Source organism: Chaetura pelagica, unplaced genomic scaffold, assembly GCF_000747805.2.
Source record: "Chaetura pelagica isolate M959 unplaced genomic scaffold, ChaPel_1.0 scaffold20, whole genome shotgun sequence".
Classification (NCBI taxonomy): domain Eukaryota; kingdom Metazoa; phylum Chordata; class Aves; order Apodiformes; family Apodidae; genus Chaetura; species Chaetura pelagica.
This window is the reverse complement of record NW_009951958.1, coordinates 3,534,135-3,540,452: the sequence shown is the minus strand read 5'-3', so window position 1 is coordinate 3,540,452 and position 6,318 is coordinate 3,534,135.

The following is a 6,318-nucleotide window of genomic DNA, read 5'->3' as shown; positions in this document are numbered from 1 at the left end:
GCTATTTTTGACGTTTGAAATGGATTCCTCTTCTATCTTTTGGTTTGTTTTGGTTTGTTTTAAAATGTTTGTCCAAATGGTTGTTGAAACAGCTTGTTCATTAAACTCCTGAGCTGGTAAATGAAAATGATCATTTTCAGATCTTAAGATTATCACCTAAAAGAAAGAAAAATAAATCCCAAGAAAAAAATAAATGAACAACTTCTCATGAAAATTCAGTCAAAAAGAGAGAGAGGGCTGCAAACATTTTCCATTGGGTAAAATGCCAACTGGCTCCAGGTTAGTGTATATTGAATTAAACATTCAATTTGGTCATGCACTGCTTTTATTGGCCGATTAAATATCAAAAAATATGTCTAGTGCAGAGAGGTGCTTCACACTGGAGCCTGACATCACATGGCACCTCTGCATCGGTGCTCTGGGAGGGAAAACCTCTTCCTACTGCCTCTGAGACCCTACGAAGCTGATGCCCAGGATCCACGTGGCCACAACCATGACACAGGGGCCACCCCTCTCACCTTGGGACCCCTTGATGTCTGGTGTGGCTGGGCCAGCAGTGAGGGACCAGCCCCTCTGTCCCAATGCTTAGGGCAGGGAGCAGAAATGGGGTCGTGGGACTCCGACCCTCTCCCAGCTGCCAAGGCTTTGGAGCTGAGGGACCTCAAGAGCAGAGAACGTGACCGTTGGATTTAATTCCTTCCAAATCCTACGCTGAATTTATCCAGTTGCTTTTCTCCTGTAAATTTGTAAGTCGTTCTTCATGCTTGCACGGCAAGGAGGCTGCAGCTTGGCTATGGCAGAAGAACTGTCCCTTTTGCTGGAAACCACCTTGATTTTGCAGGCTTCTTTCTTCCTCCCCACTCAGCCTGCTCTTTCCAAGGGTGCTGCTCAGTGGGAACCATCCCATGAAGAAGCATTTCAGCCTGGAAGCAGTGGCCTCCCTCCCCCGGCTCCTCCCTGCCTGGCTGGAAGGCAGCAAGACCCTCCAGTGCTTCAGCAGCGCGGGGGGCGAACTGGGAGGCAAGGCAAATGGAGGAGCACTCCCATCTCTGGCATCTTCAGCTCACCAGAAGCTCCAGGAAGAGTGAGACATGTTGGCATGGTATCAGAGAGAAGGGGCTTGTCTGGGGCTCTGCTTTGCCTCTCGAATGCTGCCCCTGGAGATTCAGTAGCTGAGTCTTCTGGTCCATCAATTATTTAATTCCCTGCAGCCATGTGGTCTTCAGCCCCGAGTGCTGGTCTCCTCCGAACACACAAGCCTGCATGGGAGGGGGGGGCAGGGCTGGGCAGGGGGATGTGATGCCAGGGCTGAGCAGAGGACTCTAGCTGAGAAGCCGCACAGAGGCACGGGGGACAGGTCCCACCAGCCAAAGTGTTGAGCCAAGTGCTTTGGCCGGCATCTTCTCGTCCAGCCGCACATCGGCTGGAGAGGTGGGTTCTTCCAATCTCCCTGGATGACCCCAGGCAAGTCACCTCCCTGCTCCGTGCCTTGCCTTCCCCACTGGTAAAATGGGGCCAAAGATTTCACAACAGGTGTGAGCTTCAATGGCATCTACCTCCTGCCACAGCAGCACACAAACGTGTGTGCAAGATGGTGTTTTGAAATAGAACAAGAGCTTGGCTCTCACTCCTGCTCATGGGGGCTACACGACCACCAATGTCTCTCTAGTGGATCGCTTAAGGATGGTGGTCTCTGCTGCTGCTGCCTGTGCTGCCTCAAGCTAAAGCAGCACAGTATGGCACAGCATGGCACAGCATGGCACAGCACGGCACAACACAGCAGCGTGGCACAGCACAGCATGCCACAGCACAGCATAGCACAGCACAGCATGGCACAGCATGGCACGGCACAGCGTGGCACAGCACGGCATGGCACAGCGTGGCACAGCACGGCATAGCATAGCACAGCACAGCATGGCACAGCATGGCACAGTGTAGCGCAGCATGGCACAGCATGGCACAGCGCAGCACAGCACGGCATGGCATAGCATAGCACAGCACAGCATGGCACAGCGTGGCACAGCATGGCACAGCATAGCACAGCACAGTACGGCATAGCATGGCACAGCACAACATTGCACAGCACGGCACAGCATGGCACGGCACAGTACAGCACAGCATGGCACAGCACAGCACAGCATAGCATGGCACAGCACGGCACAGCATGGCACAGCACAACATTGCACAGCATGGCACAGTACAGCATAGCATGGCACAGCACGGCACAGCATGGCACGGCACAGCACAGTACAGCACAGCACGGCACAGCACAACATTGCACAGCATGGCACAGCACAGCATAGCATGGCACAGCACGGCACAGCATGGCACAGCACAACATTGCACAGCATGGCACAGCACGGCATGGCATGGCACAGCATGGCACAGCACAGCACGGCATAGCATGGCACAGCACGGCACGGCACGGCTCAGCATGGCATGGCACAGCATGGCACAGCACAACATTGCACGGCACGGCATGGCATGGCACAGCATGGCACAGCACAACATTGCACAGCACGGCACAGCACGGCACAGCATGGCACAGCACAGCATGGCACAGCACGGCACGGCACGGCACAGCACGGCACGGCATGGCGGGCGCTGCTGGGTAGGCAGGACAAGCTGCGACACGCGGGCAGGCAGGCGGCTGGAGCTGGGTAGGTGTGTCGCTGTTACCCAATAAATAACTCAAGCCCTAAAGCAGCCCATTGTAATTACAGGGGCCCCGCGCAGATTGAAAACGAAGAAGGAGGAGGAAAAAAAGGAAATCAAGGTTCAGGCTTCCCCAGGAGGTAGCGCTCCACGGGGTAAGCGATTGAGGGGAGCGGTGATTTATATCTCTCCAGAGGAATTCTCCTTTCCAGGGCTGCCCCAGGCGCCAAACTGCCGCCAGGTTCAGCTGAGTTTCTCATCTGAATATGCATGAGCTAGTAATTAATTCTCTCTCATACCGATCCAGAATTGGGGTTGGTTTTGTGAGTGCGTGTGTGCTCTGTGTGTCCATCTTCTCCCAGGTGCACCGACAAGGCAAGGAGGGACGAGACGAAGAAGCAGAGCTCTCCATACAGCTGTCCCTGCAGGATGACAGCCCCTGGTGCCCTGTGGCTGGCTTGGGACAAGAGAGTGGCCCCGGTTGGGTGGGGAGCCCCGTGGGGTGGCTCTGGGGGGTGTCCCCCTGAGGACAAGGGGAACAGAGAGCGAGGCACAACTGGAGTCGTGTGCCCAGGGCTGGCCACACTGAGCAGCAGTTCCTGCACCAACACACATCCAGCCTTGGACATGTGCAGGGGGGTGCTTTCCCTCCTCCTAAGGACATTGCAAAGACCTTGTCTTTGCAAAGCGCGGGGAGAGGCAGGGAGGGAAAAGAATCTGGCCTCGCCTCCTCCCTCCCACCTTCCTCTCTTGCTCTCCTTTTAAATCTCTTCCGTGCATCAATTTGAGCAGTGGGACGGGAGCCCCGAGGAGCGAAACCACGTCTCTGGCCCAAGGCCCAGGCCTGGGGCAGAGTGTGGGTGTGTAATCTCTGTGTGATAGGCCCCTGCCCTGAGTCTGATCCACAGCGTTGTTCACTCAGGCTCGTAGTCACAGCGAGCCTTCAAACCAGGGGAAAAACCCAGAAGACTCATTAGAAGAGAGGAGCAACTGTTTTCCAAGTTCACCAAGCCCACACCAAGTCCTTTCTCCTGCCTCTGGGGCAGCTTGTCCCAATGCCCTCCTCACCCTTGGCTTGAGAGAAAGGCAATAATCAGCCGTGCTGCTTTTAAACCAGCTGTGGGGCCCTGGCAATGTGCCAGGGACAAGCTGGGGTCCTACTGGCAGGGAAGGGGACATGGTATCACTGGCTTCAGCCCTCGGCAGCCAGGGAGGTGATGCCGGGTCCACTCCCAGCATCACCTCCTGTTGTGTGCTCCCTGGAAAAGCCAGTGTCCCAAAACAGAGGCTGCTTCCCTTCTCCCCTGTCATGTCCCTGTCCTGCCTGTAGGTAGAAGCAGGATTAGCAGGAGTGCTGGGGTGTATTGCTGCCCTCAACCTGGCCCTGGTTCCTGCCCGTACCCAGCCAAGAGGGTGCTCCTTTGTCACCATCTCTCAGCCAGCCAGGGCAGTGGCTTCCCAGAGAACATCTTGGACATCAAAGGACTGTGGTGTCACTGCCTGCTGGGGTCAGAGGACCTGGAGAGGTCACACTCACTTTCCCGTATCCTTCAGTCAAGCAGGATAACTGCCCTAGAAAGCTGCCCTCACCCCGGGGCTCCACGAAGAGATGAGAGGGGGAAGCCTGCGGGATGGTACCACGTCCTGCCTACCACGTCCTGCTCTGGGTGCTGGTAGCGGGGTGCAGAGCAGCCAGACTCCCCACGTCCCCGTGAGGGATCCGTGCTGGGTGAGCAGCGGGCTGGGGAAGGCCAGTGAGTCAGAGCCCTGTGTTGTAACGCAGGGGCACAGCGCGTGTCGGAGCAGGGATGGCCGTGAGCTGAAGCGCGGGGCCCGCCTGGGCCTTTTGCAATCCTCTAGCAAAAGGCAGAGTCTGAGCCTCCATCCCTTAATTAAAGTGCGCCACAGGGACCTGCTCCCTCCTGTTTACGTGGTTCGTGGGGATGGATTGAGGAGCAGAAGCCCAGGATGTGGGGAGGATGGCAGCTTCATTGGCCCTTCCCTGGGCCGGGGCAGCTGGTGCTCTCCAAACACAGTCCCTGCATCCTGCTCTCAGCCTTGTCCTCAAAGTCTCAGGAAGACACCCTTTGGACCCATGAGCTGGCCCCAGTGTTCTACACTACCCCCTGTGAGCACACACGAAACTCCTTCTCACCTCCCTGTCGCCCGCCAGCCCCCCAGCAGTCCTCCAAGGCCCCACAGAGAAAACACCCACGAAGCCACGGCCCCCGCATGCAACCCTTGCCCGTCGAGGAACAGAAGGTGACACAGCCAGGATGTCACCTTTGCTGGCTGCACATCCCACATCACCAGCCTGACCTAGAAACACCACCGCGTCTCGTGCGCCGGAGCCGGGGGATGCTGCAGGCTCATCCCTCTGTTTTTTCCTACAGCAGCTGAGTGACAGTCGCCCCTCCCCTGTCTCTCCAAAGAGCGTAATGAGAATTTCCTCTGAGGAGCAGCTTGCCACGATGAAATAATCGCCCGAGCAGCAGGATCTTCACTGGGGATTAGAGAGGCTGCTACTTGCTGAGCTAGAAAAACGGCCGATGAGGAGGGAAAACTCCTACCGCCTCCTCTGGCACCTCCACTCCTTTGCCAAAGCGATCGCCTGCTGCAGACGGAGTGAGGTCCCAGGCAAAGCTCAGCCCTGGAAACTTCTGTCCCAGATGCTCAGGCACTTTTGCAAAGTCCCCTTCCACCCTCCTTCTCCTCGCCTCCCCGCTCCCCGCGGAGCCGCTCCCCAGCCCTGGCTGGCGGGAAGGGTGGAGAAGAGGTAAAGCAGCAGCTGCCTTTTACAGGCAACAGTTTTTTTCGTTGTTGTTTCTATTTGGGCTGCTGAGGCATGAATCGCTGAGCTGAGCCTGTTTCTCTCTGCCCTACACACAGGAGCGCTCACCAGCTGGGTCGTCCCACTGCACCAAGGGACGACAGAAAGGGCTAAACATGGATTTCCGACGCAGAGTGGTTTAAGGCAGTTTTGCTTCCACTCCAGGCTCCGTTGTTTTCATGTTTTAGCTTTTCTCCCCCCCGCTCTCGTCTTCTGTAGGATCCTGGTGTGACCATCCCTTGAGGCTTCCTCATTTTCTTCCCCAAATATCCCACGTCTCTCTTTCTTTTTTTTTTAACCGTTCGTGAAACGTGGGAACCCCAAGACCCAAAGGAGCACCCCTGGTCTGAGGAGAAGGCACTCTAATGAAAGCCAAGTTATAGCAGAAGTATTTTATTTTAGGGCTTTGTTTTGTTTGGTTGGTTGGGGTTTTGTTTTGTTTATTTCTTTCCTCTTTCAGACACATTTAGAGGGACAGCTGGGCCAGGGGATGGGCAGCCCTGGTGCGAGGTCCAACAGCGGGGTCAGCAGCCCCACATGAGGCCACAGCGAGGACGGTGCTTCCCTCTCCCGATGCTGCCCTGAGGCCCTGACCCCCCCGCTAGCACCTCGGGGATGCTCCTGGCGAGGGGCAGGGCACGGAGCCTGAGGAGAAAACTTCTCCGTGGTGCGACCAGGCAACCAACCACCCTGTGTTGCGGTGGTGCTACCGTGTTTTGCAGGAGGGTAGTTTTGCTTCGGGAAGGGGCAGCGCTGGGTGTGCGCGGGGACGGGGAGCCGGGCGCCATGACGCCTCGTGCTGCGGTGCCCGCTGCCAGAGCGGTGCGGGGGCT